Consider the following 18,338-nt stretch of genomic DNA (forward strand, 5'->3'; position numbering starts at 1 on the left):
TCTTTTAAGAGACTTCTGGAGGAGTACATGGGACTTAATAGGATTGAAGGGTATACGTAAGCCTAGTAGATAGTGATATAATCAGCGCAACTTGTGGGCCGACGTGCCTGTTTGTGCTGTAGTTTTTCTATGTTTTATGTGCGGGTTCGGTTGATTGGCTGTGCTCAATTGCTCCTTAGTGTTTGGAAGATTAGTAGGGTAAATACATAGGGTTATGGGGATAGGGCCTCGGTGGAATTTTGTCGGTGCAGGCTTGATGGGCTGAATGACTTCCTTCTGCACTGTAGAGATTCAATGATTTCTATGATAAGACGGTTATAACATAAGGAGAGACTGAGTGGAATGGGTTCATTTTCTCTGGAGTTTACAAGAATGAGAGGAGATCTTATGAAGCCATACCAAATTCGTAAGAGGACTTGATAGAGAAATTGCTGACAGCTGTTCCCCTAGCCGGGGAATTTAGAACTCGGAGTCAATATCTTAGGCTAAGTAGTTAGCCACTCCTCAATTCCCTCTGATCCTTCAACCGATTTCTTTCCATTTAGTTATTCACTTCTAACTCTATCTAGCTCACTCATAAACCTCAACCAAATCTTCCTTCAGCCTCCTCTTTACTCATAGCTAAAAGTCCTGGCAGCATCACCATATTCTCTCCAGTTTCTCTCTAGTGTGGTCATATCCTTCCTGAAATGCAATGACCTGAACCATATGCAATACTGCAGTCTCAGTATTGTTTTACACAGCTCCCTGCTCTTATACTCCTATTCCTTAGCCAACAAAGGGCCTTCCTGACTATCTTATCCTTCAGCCTGCTATCTACAAACATAAGAACATAAGAACATAAGAAATAGGAGCAGGAGTAGGCCATCTAGCCCTTCGAGCCTGCCCCGCCATTCATTACATCTGTAAACATGCACTGCAAGGTTCCAAGGACAGAATCCTACCGTTGATAGTACAATCCCTTGAACTGTTTGGCTTTCCCAAATGCGTTGCCTCACATTTCACAGAATCACAGGACTGATATGGCACAGAATGAGGCCATTTGGCCTAATGTGTCTGCACCAGCTGCCTGACTGAACAACTCATTTAGTTCCATTTCCTCCCTTTATTGCCCTAACGCTTCAAATTCTGCCTTTTCATAGAATCCCTACAATGCAGAAGGAGGCCATCAAGTCTGCACCGACCACAATCCCAACCAGGCCCTGTTCCCACAACTCCATGTTCTTACCCTGTTAATCCCCCTGATACTAGGGTCAATTTGGCATGGCCAATCAACCTAACCCGCAGATCTTTGGACCGTAGGAAAGAAACTGGAGCACCTGGAGGAAACCCACGCAGACAGAGGAAAATGTGCAAACTCCACACACCTGAGGCCGAAATTGAACCTAAGTTCTTGGCGCTGTGAGACAGCAGTGCTTACCACTGTGCCACCCATTTCATGGCGGAAAATACAAAACACATTCCAAAAATATTGGGAAACCGAGGGTACGGTGAAGATAAAAATTTTAAGGAACTAGGTGCATTAGACTTAATTGGATCCAGAGTAAATGTGAGGTGTTCCTGGGTAACTCTCTCCTAACTGTGTACCACTGTGCTGTCACTTCTGCTGGGTCTATCCTATCCAATTTTGACCCAGATGCTTGAAAGAAGGACTTTGCAGAGTCAACAGAGCTAGGTTTACCTTTGTCATTTTGGTGCTTCGGTCAATGCCAAGTAGTTCATCCAGTTTCATTCATTATGGAATGATTCAACATGGAATGATTTGGTACCCCTGAATGGCTTGCTAGGTCATTTGAGAATCAACCACCTTATGTGGATCTGGAGTCACATTTAGGCTAGACCAGAAGGTTTCCTCACCCATTCTTTCAAATCCCTCATGGCCTTCCTTGTCCCTATCTCTGAAATCAATTCCTACCATACAATCCTTTGATATCTCTGAGCTCCTCTGCTCATGGTAGCTATGCTATCAGTTATCTGGCCTCAAACTCTGGAATTTTTCTGCACCAGTCTACCTTACTTTCCCCTTTAAGGCACTCCTTAAAACACACCTCCTTAACTAAGTTTTTGGCCATCGGACCTAAATCTTCTTTTGCAGCTTGGTGTCACACTAGTCAGGATTTTCCACCCTCCCACCACCCCCCACAATAGCTATTTTGCAGCAGCACAATCTGTCATTGGCTGGTGGCGTCAACAGGGTTTGCATCTGTGGTGGGGAAAGTCACTGTCCGCAGGCCCACAGTGTCTTACAAATCTCCTTGTAAATTATAAGGCGGCTAGAGATCTTTTACTATAACAAGTAAATACATTGTTTTTAAAAATTAATTTATGAGATGAGGGCTTTAAGAATCAACCACTCTGCTATTGTTGATCTGGTGTCACATGTTGGCCAAGTAAGGACAACAGATTTCCTTCCCTAAAGGACAACAATCCATAATGGTTTCATGTTCATTCCAGATTTTTATCCAATTCAAATTTCACCACCTGCCTTGGCTGGATTTGAACCTGGGTCCCCAGAGTATTACTCTGGGTCACTGGATTACTCGTTCAATGATGTTGCCACTATGCCACCTCACCACTGAAAAGCTTTATGAAATTTTTGAAGAAATGGAACAGATTGCTAGTGATAATAGTTCACAGTTTACTTCACAAGAATGAGGATTTTTTAAAAAGTAAATGGTATTCAGCATATAAAATCCACACTTTATAATCCATCAACCAATGTATTAGCTGAAAGATTCATACAATCCTTTAAACATTCTTTAAAAGCTTGAACCTAGCTCTCTTGAACATTATCACATTGTATGAACAGCTTTTTGACATCTTACAGAAACACTACTCATGCGACTACCCAAAGTTCAGCTGCATTATCACTCTCAAAGAGAAACTGAGGACTACATTTGATTGTTCTGCCCTCCTGAGACTTCAGAGATAGTAGAGTGTCAATAATGATCTCAAGTTGCCAGATCAGAAGTGAGGAAAAAACAATATTCATTTCAACAAGGAGATCGAGTGTTAGCACCTGTCATGAATGAGAAATGAGTACCAGCCATAGTTTTAGCAAAAACAGGTCCAATTTCTTAAAAGGTTCAAAGTGAAGATGAACTAGTTTGGTGAAGTCATGCTGACGAACTGTCATCTCAAAATGGCTTCTCAGAATCATCTCCAGAAATATCAACATCTTTAGTCGCTATTGCTGTTAATACTGCTATGGAAGACTTAGTTGAATCTGAGTTGCCTGATGATTGTGTCTCTGCTACTGTACCACATGAGAATGATGCAGAATTAGTTCCAAAAGAAAAAGTGTCGACTGAAGTTCCAAATCATACTTCAAGAGTCAAGGACAACCAAATTTCAGAACGTTATATATAACCAAAGAGGGATACATACCCTGCTGACTTTCTTATTGACTATGTAAAACGATTAAGTGTTACAGTATGTCTAGAGTATTATTGATCCTACATATAACACCGTAGTAATTTGTTGTCACAGTCACAGAAATAAAAGCGGAAGGATATTATATATTTAAATGGTTGCTTTAAGAGCTGGTCACATGATTTGATGGTGCTCTCATGAGGCCTTTATTTTCAGTTTGTCCTCTGTACAGGCAACAGCTCCTTCAATAAATTTGTTGTTAGCTTGAATACATGTGTGCAAACCATGTCTTTTCTTTTTGTTTAAGACTCACAACTCCAAACATTATTATGTCTTTGTAGGCTCCCAACATTGAACATCGGGATTCCTATTACATTGGTGAGGGACTGGGACAATCCCAATGACGTATATCACACTTTTGATCTCTTGCTAGATTTTCCATTCCCACTAAAAATGGGAGTGGAAAATCCCCTCCCAAGGCTTAGTTTAATATGTCCTCATGTAATTCGGCGTTTGGATTCATCATCATGACAACAGCTATTTTTGGATGTTACTTGTATCCTCTATTGTGAAGACCAATGCAAAAAACATGTTTAATTCATCTGCCATCACATTATCTTTCATTATTAATTCCAGACTCACTTTCTATAGAGGAACTCTTACTATCTGTCTTTACATTTCTAGCTAGTTTTTCATGTACTCTACTTTTTACTTCCTTATCATTCCTTTAGTCATTCTTTGCTTTTTTTTAATCTATTCTGTCCAATTGTCTGACCTGCTACTTACCTTTGCATGATTATATGCCTTTTCTTTAAGTCTGATTCAATCTTTAATCCTTTTAGTTAATCATGGATGATGGGTCCTCTCCTGGAATTTTTCTTTCTCGTTGGAAGGTATCCTGAAATATCCCCTTGAATGTCCACTACTGTATATCTATTAGTCTAGTCCTTAACCTAATTTGTCAGTTCACTTTAGCTATCTCTGCTATCATGCCTTCATGATTGCCTATATTTAAGCTTAAAATGCCAGTTTTGGACCCAGACTTCTCTCCTGCAAGTTGAAGGTAAAATTTAATCTTATTATAAATCAAGGCTGTCTTCATTATGAGAAGTCATTAATTAATCATATCTCCTTGCAAAATATCCAGTCTAGTGTAACCTGATCTCTGCTCAGTGTCAAAATGTGCTGCTCTAAGAAACTATCCCGAAAACTGTTAATGAACTCTTTGCCTAGGGTACCTTGCTCATCTGATTTTCCCTGTCTCACCGCAGGTTAAATTCCCCCATGATTATCACTGTATTTTTCTGACGAGCTCCCATTATTTATTTCTTTACACCTTGTCATACTGTATGGTTACTGTTAGGGGCATGTACATCACTCTCATGAGTGAATGTTACCTTTATGATTTCTGGTCTCTACCCAAACCATTTCTACATCCTAGTTTCCTGAATTTAGATCATCCCTCTCTAATTTGTATATACCATTATTAATCAACAGAGTCACCCCTCTATCATTTCCACCTACTGGCCTTCTTAAATGTCATGTGGGTTTCTCCAGGTGTTCCAGTTTCCTCTCACAGTCTGAAAAGCATACTGGTTAGGTGCATTCACCATGATAATTCTCTCTCAGTGTACCCAAACAGGCACTGGACTGTGATGACTTGGGGATTTTCACAGTAACTTCATTGCAGTGTTAATGTATGCCTACTTGCGACAATAATAAGTAAATTTTAACTTTAAACTTTAAAACTTTTAAACTTAACCTTCATTAGCCAGATCTCAATTTGTGTTATCATTCAGCCATGTGTCTGCAATGGCAGTCAGATCATATATATTTATTTCCATCTGCACTTTCCGTTCATCTGTCAGTCTTCATGCAGATTCAGAGCTTTTAGTGTAGTCATTTTATCAATTTTCTAATCTTATTTTGATTTAATTTATTATTGTCACATGTATAGAGATACAGTGAAAAGTTTTAAAGTTTATTTATTATTGTCACAAGTAGACTTTTAATATATTGCAATGAAGTTATGGTGAAAATCCCCTAGTCACCACACTCCAGCACCTGTTTGATACACTAAGGGAGAATTTAACATGGCCAATCCACCTAACCAGCATGTCTTTTGGACTATGGGAGGAAACTGGAGCACCTAGAGGAAACACATGCAGACATTTTTGGATTGTGAGAGGGAACTGGAGCACCCAGAGGAAACCTATGTAAACATAGGGAGAATGTGCAGACTCTGCACAAATAGTGACTCCAGCTGGGAATCAAACCCAGGTCCCTGGCACTATGAGGCAGCAGTGCTAACCACTGTGCCAACGTGTATTGTTTCTTGCACACTATAGAGACAAAACATACCATTCATTGAGTACATAGGGGAGAAGGAAAGAAGAGGGCGCAGAATATAAGAGCATTGTACGAGAGTATGGAATTAGAGGGTATGTTGGGGACAGCTCGCAAGAAGTCACCTCATTCCAGTGCCATTTCTTTTACTCTTAGATTCATACTCCCAGTAGTCTCTGACCCTTCCAGACAAGCAGAAAGTATTCCACCACACTCCTTTCTTGTGCCTTATAGATATAGGGCATGCTATTGGAAGGCAGGCGGTAAGATATTCTCCACAAAATTCCCAGCCTCTGACCTGCTTTTGTAGCTACAGTATTTATATGGCTAGTTCAGTTCAGTTTCTGGTCAATGGTAATCTCCTGGATGTTGATAGTAGAAGATTCAGTGACGGTAATACCATTAATTGTCAAAGAGAGGTGGGTGGAACTCTCATGTTGGACATGGCCATTGCCTGGCACTTGTGTGGTGTGAATGATACTTGCCATTCATCAGCAACCAGAACCCTTGAGATCAGAAGAAGATAGGAAACTGCTGTTCATTCCGTGCCATTTATCATTGCTTGCAGATAGAGGTATGGATGAAGGGGGGAAAGGAGGTAGATCCCTCCAAGGGGCATGGCTGGTGAATGGCAGCAGACTCATTATTCAAAAACTCTGTCTTCCTGAGTGAATGTTTGTGGCTGGCAAAGGATCATATTGTTAGTCTTTATATGCTGTCAAGGCTCTCTACAAGTTTTGAAGTACTTGAGACAAGTAGAAAAGTGTCCACTTGAGGCTTCTTGCACATGGCTCTCATTATCTTGGTCAAAGAGCAATATCTCCATATGCATTCATGTATGAATTGGTCCCCTAGGATGCCCTTATCTGTAAGGAGTGGGGTAGAATGCCGGAATGACAGCGGCCTTATAAATGGCTTAACATTGGCCTACTGGCTTTAAGATGGAGGGAAACCTGTAAAGGACATGCTCACTTAATGTATCACTTCAATACATTCACACATCTTCTGAGGTTTCAATGATGCAACAACAGGCAACCCTACCTTGGTAATGGTTGTTATCCAGATGAGGAGATGGAGGGCCCATTTCAGGTTGTTACAAGCACAGGAGCAGAAAGGGTCTGAGTAGCAAGAGGCAGCAGGGCCTCCGTAAGATCTAGTGGTTGGTGAACGTGGAACTATGCTATAGCGTGCATTTGCCTGATCAGGAGTACATTGCTGGTGGTGTTCTTATCTAGAAGGCCAAAATCTTCTGGGCCTGACACTGATAGGCAATATCTCAGGTGAGATTGGAAAAATTTGGAGACCAGCTGACTTTTGCCCAGAGATGAGCTAAAGGCAGTGGCCAGAAGCATCCTGTATGTCCCAGATGTCTGCCAGCTGCTCTAGTATGAGATGCAACCGCAAGGAATCTGCAGGAGTAGTGATGAGCTCCTGATGTGCAATGAGTGATTAACTGTCCAGGTGCACTAGGACCTTCAACCCCTTAAGGTAATGGTGGAGCAGGCGATTTCCTGCCCACGTGCCATGAGATTCGCCAAACTCTTTTCAAAAGAGCCAAAAACTGTACAATTGCATATGTTCACCCATCCCATCACCCAGTGGGAATCACGCCGACTTTTCCCCCGCCACTGAACGTAGTCTCCAGAATGGAGATTTCCACCCTACATGGTCAAGTGCATGCTTAATTTAACACAGCAAACTATTCTTGTAAATGCATCTTCATTTTCTCAATATTGCAAAGCAATAACATGTGAGAGAACATGTTTCTAATAGTGGTGTCTATCTGGCAAAGAATTTTTAGCAACCTTGTATTTGATTCAACTCAAGGGAATGAGATTGACTGCCTGGTGTATGTCTTGGTGACAAAGAGATTTAGAGTTTTTGATCAGAGCTACTGGAACAGGCACGGATGTCGTGTGCTATTGCTTTGGAGGCAATGCACAGCTTAAGATGAATTGCCTCTTAGAAGACCTGCAGCAAGTGACAAGGCTCGAACCACAAAGTCCCAATTTGTGTTGACATACCATTGAATACCTTACTCATTCTTTCATCTCATAGTTGCAATACAAAGCTGATGGATTTGAGCTGCAAAAACTATTTCTGCATGAAATAAAAAAAGATTCTGCCGAAATCTATTACAAAGCACAAATGGTGATGTAAGATAGATTATGAGAGAAAGTAGCAGCTTCTTGGTCTGTCACAGTGTGTTTAACCATATTCTCACCAACATATATTTATATCTTTTACAATCACTGTCATTTACGTGGAGAGCAATTATCAACTATAGGTTTCATGCATGAGAATAAAGCCTTCAATTTGATGTTATTATCTCAGTTACCAATGTTTCTCATTTCTGAAATGTTTCAGGCAGTAAATATTTTTTTCAAAAATGAAATTCCCTAGTAATTCTTTTCATGTGTACACCTGCAGCTGAGGGTTGACAATTGGGTTTAGTGAATCTTCTACTTTCTAATAACAAAGTATACTAGAAGCAAATGTTTCAGCAATCACAGACAATCAGACGTCTTACTGTGCTTCGGGATAAACCCTAAATTATAAATCCTCCCAACTTATGTGAAATAGTTTCATTACACGCCTGCCCTTACAAGAAACCTATGGGTACCATAATTGTAATTACGAACCTCCAAAGCAATGCAGGACCAAGAAAAGTAAAGCACAAATGGAACTTAACTTCTAAAGACCATAAAATAATAAATACTCAAACTAAAATGATAAATATTAATCCAAAGAGAAGACCATGCTATTAGAATCGCGGAATCCCTATAGTGCAGAAGGAGGCCATTCAGCCCATCAAGCCTGCATCAACCACAATCCCAACAGGCCCTATCCATATAATCTTATGTATTAAACCAGATAATCCCTCTGACATAAGGGGCAATTTAGCGTGGCCAATCAACACTAATCAACACTGCACATCTTTGGATTGTGGGACGAAACCAGAGCATCCAAAGGAAACCCATGCCAACAGTGGGGGAAGACTAAAATTAAGCCTGGTTCCCTGATGCTGTGAGGCAGCAATGCTAATTACAATGCCACCCTGCCAACTTATTTATTGTTAAATAAACTGAGTCAGGAAAAAGATCTTTGTGCAATTTTGTTGAATAAAAATAGAAACTGTTGTCTCAATATAAGGCAGCAATAGCCAGAACAAATAAAATATTGACTGGCCAATGCATTTATAAAATACAAGTCTAGTTACTGATGTTCTATAAAGTGTCTGTTCTGTTTAGATTAATGTACATATAAATAACTAATAGGATATATCTTTTATGACTTACTAAAAATCATAGAATCATGGAATGTCCTAGCATTTTTACTCTATACCTAGTTATCATATCCAGGATCCCATATATTTCACTAACTGCCCTGTCAACCTGTTCTCCACCTTCAAAAGCTCACTTATCAACGTGGACCATGACTCAGCAACATAATACAATCTGGATCATTTATTTATTTAAATTTTTTTTTTATTATGTGACACCTTGGGTGTTTTACCATTATTTCTGAAATTAGATTTTAAAGTTTTATCGTTTTAGAATCAGTTACACTACCATAGAACCATAGAACACTACAGCACAGAAACTGGCCCTTTGGCCCTTCTTGGCCATGCTGAACCATTTTTCTGCCTAGTCCCACTGACCTACACCTGGACTATATCCCTCCGCACCCCTCTCATCCATGTACCTGTCCAACTTTTTCTTAAATGTTAAAAGTGACCCCGCATTTACCACTTCATCTGGCAGCTCATTCCACACTCCCATCACTCTCTGTGTGAAGAACCCACCCCCTAATATTCCCTTTAAACTCTTCCCCCTTCTCCCTTAACCCATGTCCTTTAGTTTTTTTCTCCCCTAGCCTCAGTGGAAAAAGCCTGCTTGCATCACTCTATCTATACCCATCATAATTTTATACACCGCTATCAAATCTCCCCTCATTCTTCTACGCTCCAGGGAATAAAGTCCTAACCTATTCAACCTTTCTCTGTACCTCAGTTTCTCAAGTCCCAGCAACATCCTTGTAAACCTTCTCTGCACTCTTTCAACCTTATTAATATCCTTCTTGCAATTAGGTGACCAAAACTGCACACAATGCTCCAAATTTGGCCTCACCAATGTCATATACAACCTCACCATAACATTCCAACTTTTATACTCAATACTTTGATTTATAAAGGCCCATGTTCCAAAAGCACTCTTTACGACCCTATCTACCTGTGGCGCCACTTTTAGGGAATTATGTATCTGTATTCCCAGATCTCTCTTATTCTACTACAATCTTCAGTGTCCTACCATTTACCTTGTATGTTCTACCTTGGTTTGTCCTTCCAAAGTGCACGCTTGTCTGCATTGAAGTCCATCTGCCATTTTTCAGCCCATTTTTCTAGCTGGTCCAAATCCCTCTGCAATCTTTGAAAACATTCCTCACTGTCCACTACTCCTCCAACCTTTGTATCATCAGCAAATTTCCTGATCCAATTTACCACAGTATCATCCAGATCTTTGATATAGATGACAATGGGATTTAATGGGATTGAAAGTTATAGATAGGCCTGGTAGGTAGGGATATGATCAGCGAAACTTGTGGGCTGAATGGCCTGTTTGTGCTGTAGTGTTCTATGTTCTAAGATAAACAACAATGGACCCAGCACTGATCACTGTGGCACACCATTAGTAAGAAGTCTCACAACACCAGGTTAAAGTCAAACAAGTTTATTTGATAGTCAACCCACAAGCTTTCGGAACACTGTTCCTTCGTCAGGTGAGTGGAAAGTTCTCATCAGAAACAGGGCATAATAAAGGCACACACAGTTTACAGAATACTGATTAGAATGTGAGCCTTTCCAGCTAATCTGCTATTCAAGTCTTAAAGGTGCAGGCAATGTGAGTGGAGATAGCATTAAGCATAGGTTAAAGAGATGTATATTGTCTCCAGACAGGACAGTAAGTGAGATGTTGCAAGTTCAGGCAAATCATAGGAGTTACAGATAGTGTGACATGAGCCCAAGATCCCGGTTGAGGCTGTCTTCATGTGTGCGGAACTTAGCTATCAGTCTCTGCCCAGCGCTTCAGTGCTGTCATGTGTCGTGAAGTGTGTGTCCAGTGCCAGCATCTCCACATCATGGCACACCACTAGTCACAGACCTCCACTCAGAGAAGCAATCCTCCACTACCACTCATTGGCTTCTTCCATTGAGCCAATGTCTAATCCAATTTACTACCTCTCCATGCATACCTAGCGACTGAACCTTCCTAAGTAACCTCCCATGCGGAACCTTGTCCATGTAGACAACATCCACTGCCTTCCCTTCATCCACTTTCCTGGTAATTTCCTCGAAAAACTCTTAATAGATTGGTTCGGCATGACTACCACACACAAAGTCATGTTGATTCTCCCTAATAAGTCCCTGTCCAAACAAATATTTGTAGATCCTAGTACTCCTTCCAATAATTTACCTACTACTGACGTCAAATTTACTGGCTTATAATTTCCTGGCTTTTTAAACAACGGAACAACATGAGCTATCCTGCAATCATCTAGCACCTCACCCGTGGATACCGACATTTTAAATATATCTGCCAGGGCCCTTGCAATTTCAACTCTAGCCTTCTTCAAGGTCTGAGGGAATACCCTGTCCGGTCCTGGGGATTTATCTACTTTGATTTGCATCAAGACAGCAAGCACCTCCTCCCCTTCAATCTGTGTAGGTTCCATGACCTCCCTATTTGTTTGCCTTATTTCCGTAGACTCCATGCCCGTTTCCTTAGTAAACACGGATGCAAAAAAAAAATTTACTATCTCCCCCATTTCTTTTGGTTCCATACAAAGCAGACCACTCTCATCTTCAAGAGGACCAATTTTATCCCTTACTATCCTTTTGCTCTTAATAAACCTGTAGAAGCTCTTAGGATTATCCTTCACCTTGACTGCCAAAGCAACCTCATATCTTCTTTTAGCCCTCCTGATTTCCTTCCTAAGTAGTTTCTTGCACTTTTTACACTCCTCAACCATCTTATTTGTTTCCTGTTGCCTATGCATGCCATAGTTGCAATATCCCTCAAGAACCAAGGTTCCTTATGACTAAGTAAGTCAAATTTCATTTTGATTTTATGGGCATTTGCAAGATTTCTAAGGTTTTTGGGATCAGATTCTGTCAATTCTCGAAGAAAACCCTGAATTTATTTTTGCCACTAAGCATAATAAATGCATTCCTTTGATAAACCACATCATCTACCCAACTTTTCATTCTATCTCCAGAAACACCCCTAAGGGGCAGCATGGTGGTTAGCATTGCTGCTTCACAATCCAGAGGCCCTAGTTCAATTCTGACCTTGGGTCACTGATTCTGTGGAGTTTACAAGTTCTCCCTGTGTCTGTGTGGGTTTTCTTTGTGAGCCATAGTTTCCTCCCACAGTCCAAAGATGCGCAGGTAGGAGGATTGGCCATGCTGAATTGCCCCGTAGTATCCCAAGGATGTGTACATTAGCGGGGGATTAGTGGGGTAAATCCGTGGGGTTACAGGAATAAGGCCTGGGTGGTATGCTTCACCAGAAAGTTGGCCTCCTTTTGCACAATAGGGTTTCTACGAGATGGTAAGAGCTACAAAAAGGAAGTATGGAAAGAAACTTGCACAGGATTTTCAAAACACCAAGGATTTTACAATTAAATTTTGTAAATAGGGACTGACGTAATGTTGACCACTTGAAAACTGCGATATTGTCAATGAAAATAAGGCATACATGTTGAATCCTTTCTCTGCGTCATTATTTACAGCAGAGGAAGAGGACATAGACTTTCCAGACATACCAAAGAAAGTATCATTGAATGAGGGGCCAGAGCATCGGGGAATCCAACATAAAAAAGAATAAAATAAAGTTTTTCAAATTATGAAAAAGGCACATTCCAACAAATGGGAAAATTACAGAAATAAAACATGTTTTAAGTGATACAACGAGGTGGTAAAAGCAACTTGCAAGAGATATTAATTAACTTAATTCTTGTTTACAATTATATTTGGAATATAGGGCGGGATCCTGAAACCACCCTCACCATCCACAAGATTTCCGGCGGAGACTCAAGATGCGGTGAAACCCAGAGGTTGCGGATCTCACCGATGAGATTGTGACTTCCAATTCTCGCTGACAACATAATCAGGTTCACATGGGGATTGGTCACACTTTAGTGCCATTAAAAGGATAAGATCACCCCTAACATTTTCATAGAATTACATTTCGTTAATCCATTCCCTCGCCATATATTCATAGCATGTCGACATGAGGACATGTTGGCATGATCTACAACAAATTCCCCCAGACATGGCATCATGCTAACCTGGAAGTACCAACCTGGCAATGCCAACCTGTGTTAAGGGATAACTCTAGGGGTGGACGCCAATGGGAGTCTCATAGACAGGCAGAGATGTGAATGTGAGAGCTGGGGTTATTGGTGATGGCTGGTTGGGATGCAGGTGTGTGTGTCGGCATTGACTGTGTGGTTGGGAGGGTGGAGAAGAGGGGTCTGATGTTTGGGGGAGAACAAGGGGGTGCCAGTATTAACAGTTGGAAGTGGGAGGAGAGATGCTGACTCCGATTGAGGCCAGGAAGAGGTGCTGACTCCAATCGGGGGGAGAGGGTGCGAGTCCCTACACCTTTATGGTAGGCTAGGGAAAGGTTTATTCATGTTCTGATCAGGGCTACCTTTAAACATGGGGCCCCGATCTTTGTTTTTCCAGCATGTTTAGGCCCCATCCTCCTGCATGATATGATGGCGTGAAACACATCCAACTTTTTTTTATTGACAGAGTGCAGCAAGATCTGGAGAGAGGACCAACCTGTTTCTCTGGAGGGAAGCAAGCCATTTTCTCACCTGAACCAACACTCTGCCTATTTCTGATAAGATCACCAGCGCTTTAATGGCCAATTCCCATGAACAGGTAGTTTCCATCCCAGGGTTTTGCAGGATGTAGATGAGAACATTGTAGATGTCCTTGGTATCACCTTCCACAGTTCCTTTCATTTGGGTTCCTTCTCTTCAGATTGCGCATTTTACTTAGCCATTTAAGAAAGGTGAGAGAGCTAATTATTGACCAGTTAGCCAAATATTTGTTGTCAGGAAATTACTGGAGTTTATGATTCAGGCTGAATGAAATCCTGAAAATGTTCAGCTGATCAGATAGGACCAGCATGAATTTGTAAAAAATCGATCATGCCAGATGAACTAGATAAAATAAGGAGGTGGTTAAAGTAGAGGACAAGATTTGGTTGATGGACATTATTTATTTAATTGTGAGAAGGGATTTGAAGGCAAATTGGTGACCTGGTTAGCAAATTGAGTGGTTGAAGACAGAGAGTAAGGTTAATGGGTAGATAGTCTGATCAGCACAATGCAACTAGTGATATACAAGAAGAATCTGTGTTGCTGCCTTCAATATTCACAAGATTAATTAATGAATTGGATGAAGGAATAGAAACTTCTGACTATGTAGATAGAATTTTAAGTAGTCTAGATTGAAAGATTGAATTCCAAAAAAAATTGATAGATCAAGTGGATGGACAAAACTGTGGAAAATAGATTTCAGGGTAGGAAAATGTGAAGTCACCCTCTTTGAACTAAAAATGATAGAATCAGGTACTTTTTAAATAGGGATAATCTAGAAACCACAGAGAACCAAAGTAACATGTGATTCCAGGTACATATAATGTTAAAATGTCATGAAAAGGTACATAAAATAATCAAAAAGCCTAATGGAATGCCAGCCTTTATATCTAGACAACAAGACTACAAGTGAATAGAAGTCATGCTTTAGCTACACGAAACCCTGCATGGGCCAAAGGGTTGCTCAGGTAATTAGGAAGGCCTTTGGAATAATAGCCTTTATTGCAAAGGGCATGGAGTATAAAAGTAAGGAAGTCTGGTTAGAACTGTACAGGATATTGGTGCAGCCACACCAGGAGCACGACAGAAAATTACAATCTTATTTAAGGAGGGATGAATTTGAGACTGATCATAGTTAGTTCACTGGGATAATTTCTGGAATGAAGGGTTTTTTTACTGTTGTGTACATGGTGTGATAGGGTTAATAGTCACACAAGTTTAATAATCACACAAGCTGAAAAACAGAGGTCTTCTTATAAGAGTCTTCACATACAGATACCAAGGCCATTAGTCTGACAAAGCACGTAAATCAGATATCTGTAACTGGAAAATGGGAGTGATCCACAGATAAGGAAATGAGCTGTATTATGAAGTTTTCATGCTGATTGAATATTATAATGAAGGACATGTAAAGTGATTGTGATTGGTTTAAGCTAATTGTTTGTAATCAATTTTGAAAATTTTAATTGCCTTTGTATCTTGGAATACATCACTCTGGCTAGCTACAGGGATGTAGCTAGCCAGTATCCTTAATACTGTAGCTTCCCAGTATCCTTGCTACAGCTTGTATTAAAAAAGCTGTTTAAGAGAATTCCATGACTTGTCTGGTTACTCGAAGGGTAAAATTGTGATAAATTAAAAGGCTGAGATCAAAGCCCGCAACATGGTGTCTGTCTCTTTATGACAGTGCAGCAGAAGTTGGTTACCTGACTAAAGAAATCAATGGAATCAGAGAATGATTGACCATCTGTAAGATGAAGTTTTTTTCTCAGATTGAATCTTCTAGCCGCCATGTAGTTAACATCATAAAGACTGGAGCACCACTCCAGGATAACTTAGAACTGCAACTTCTGTATCTAATTACACTTATCAATAAATATCTTTTGTTCTTATCAGAGTCTGAAAACTATTGATGACATGAGAGTACCAATGACATAACAATTATGAAGAAAGGTTGAACAGGTTGGACCAATGCTTATTGGAGTGTAGAAGACGTGATCTTTTTGAACCATAAAATCCCTACAATGGATGAGGAAAAATTTAATCTTTACTGTTTGAAATTTACTACCGCAGAGAGCAATAGAGACTGAGTCATTGAATATATTCAAGGCTAAATCAGACAAATTTTTGATCTACAAGGGAGTCAAAGATTATGGATGGGATTATACGGCCTTGCTTGAGTGAAACTAGAAATTCCCACCCGAAGTCAAGGGACATTTCCATTGCTTGCCCATCGCCCGCTCTGATTCCATGGCAGGCAGGATGGCATCGTTCTGGCGTAGAGGTTGCAGGCTGGAGAGTTAAAACCACAATCAGATCAGCCATGATATTATTAAATAATGTACTCTACCTCTGCATTTGCCCAACTATCTATTAATCTTGTCCGAGATCATCATTTCTAGAAACTTCCTTGCCACAGAGTTAAACTGACTGACCTGTAGTTGCCGTGCTTATCTCTGAGTCCAAAGAAGACTATGGCCAATGCCTCCACAATTTCCACTCGTTCTTTCCTCAGTATCTTTCCATGCTTCTCATCCAGTCCTTGTACCCTATCAACTTAAATACTGACAGCCTATTCAACACCACCTCCTTATTAATTTTAAACTCTTTAATTGTCCGAACTACCTCCTCTTTACCCCTGACCAGGGCAGCATCATCTTAACTGGAAAAGGCAGGTGCAAACTACTTTTTAATGCCTCAACCATGCCCTCTACCTTCTTGCATAAATCCCTTTTTCGGCCCCCTTTCCCACTCTTACTATTTATATGAGATGCCACGATAAGATACCGTGCCATCCTATTTATATAGGGTGGCATGGTAGCGCAGTAGTTAGCACTGTTGTTTCACAGCTCCAGGGACCTGGGTTCGATTCCCGGCTTGGGTCACTGTCTATGTGGAGCTTGCTCAAACCGTTGCAACTAACACTTCCTGCATTTGAGGGTGTATGGGGTGTAAGGGAGGGAACATGTCGCGCCCTTTTCAGGGCAGTTTGTCCACCCTTTGTCCCCACATGGCACTCAGCTCTCACCTGTGGCTCCCCGTAGCTGTTTGCATGCGACAGCGGCCACACCCCAGGCAACTGCTTCAACGAGCCTGCTAAAACAGGTGAGGGTAGCCGATGGGTCTCAACCCTCAGTGAGATAGGGAGATGTCTATCCCAGCATGTGAAGACAGGCTCCAGCAGATTGAGCGGACCAGGCCAATGGGAGGTCCAACGGTCAAGAAGGCGGTCTCTGCAAGCGTCATGGAATGCAAAGAGCAGGACAAGATATAGAAGACGTCCTGGTCATCCACTGCGCCTAGTCCCATCTCTAGCCATCTTGACTCTTGGCTTTCCACTGGATCCAGATGGGAATTGGGAAGAGAGAGTGAGGCTGACGCTGTGCAACTCTCCCTCACTTTAATCCAAATCAAGCACTAGTCTCGACACCATCATCATCATCATCCTGTTCAACCTTTGAAGTCCTGTGGCAATGGGTGAGCAATGAAGCAGCAGGTGCGGATACACTGGGAGCTGCAATCATGGACCTGCACGCAGGCGGCTCAAGTCTAATGGTCATTTACCACTGACCGAAGCAACAGTGAAACTCAGCGTCTACCTGGGCGACTGAGCAGTCCTCTTCAGAATCACACAGATCACCTCCGTAGAATGAGGAAGGGACTGGAAAAGGTGCCCTAAACATTGCCTGCTTCACTACACTCTGGCCAGTTTACTGCGGCTGGCAGGGATCCCACCTTGCGGTCGAACAAAATAAAACACAAGGTGATACCGCTCACCATTGGCACTTGGAACATGCGCAAGCTTTTGGACAACCCTACAGCAGACAGACCAGAGGGAAGAACAGCCTTAGTTGCCAGAGAGCTTGCAAGATACAACATTGACATTGCAGTCCTGAGTGAAACACGTCTTGCCAACGTAGGTCAGCTGACTGAAACTGGAGGTGGATACACTTTTTTTCTGGAGCGGAAGCGGCAGCAATGAGCATCGTGATGCTGGAGTTGGATTCGCCGTCAGGAGTTATCTTGTACGGAAACTTGCTAGTCTACCCAAGGGTGTGAACGACCGGCTTACGACATTACAGCTTCCACTACAGGAGTCAAACCACCTTGATCAGCGCCTATGCCCCCACAATGAACAACCCAGACGAGATGAAAGACAAGTTCTACAAAGAACCAGACGCGCTACTATCAGCAGTGAGCAGTACCAACAAGCTGATCTTGCTTGGTGATTTCAATGCAACAGTAAGGTGTGATTCTGCAATCTGGCAGGGAGTCGTTGGGAGGCATGGAGTGGCCAAGTGTAACAGCAACGGCTTACTCTTAATGAAGACCTGTGCAGCACACAACCTCCTCGTCACCAACACAACCTTCCGTCTGCCTACCCATAACAAGACCTCCTGGATGCAACCTCCCTCTAAGCATTGGCATCTTATCGACTATGCCATTGTCAGGAGAAAAGACAGGCAGGATGTCAGAGTGACCAAGGCCATGTGTGGTGCTGACTGCTGGACAGATCACAGGCTCATTGCCTCCAAAATGAGGCTCCGCATCAGACCCAAGAGGCGACAACAAGGAAGCAAGGTTATGAAAAGAATCAATGCGGCCAAGCTGAAGAACCCCAATATAGCTTCAGCACTGGCTGAAGACTTAGGAATCAAGCTTGCTGACCTACATCTCGCAGGCAGCGCTGAGGGCGACTGGGAACGCTTCAGGGATGCTGTCCATTC

General features: G+C 41.7%; 1 protein-coding gene across 1 annotated transcript in view; it reads right to left on the reverse strand.

The window, feature by feature from the left end:
• The window catches only part of LOC145353476 (cell adhesion molecule 2-like), a 1,377,372-nt gene that overhangs the window by 954,777 nt on the left and 404,257 nt on the right, over nucleotides 1-18,338 (reverse strand). The window lies entirely within an intron of this gene.

Source organism: Carcharhinus amblyrhynchos, chromosome 15 (genome assembly GCF_965287045.1).
Source record: "Carcharhinus amblyrhynchos chromosome 15, sCarAmb.v2.hapA, whole genome shotgun sequence".
NCBI lineage: Eukaryota > Metazoa > Chordata > Chondrichthyes > Carcharhiniformes > Carcharhinidae > Carcharhinus > Carcharhinus amblyrhynchos.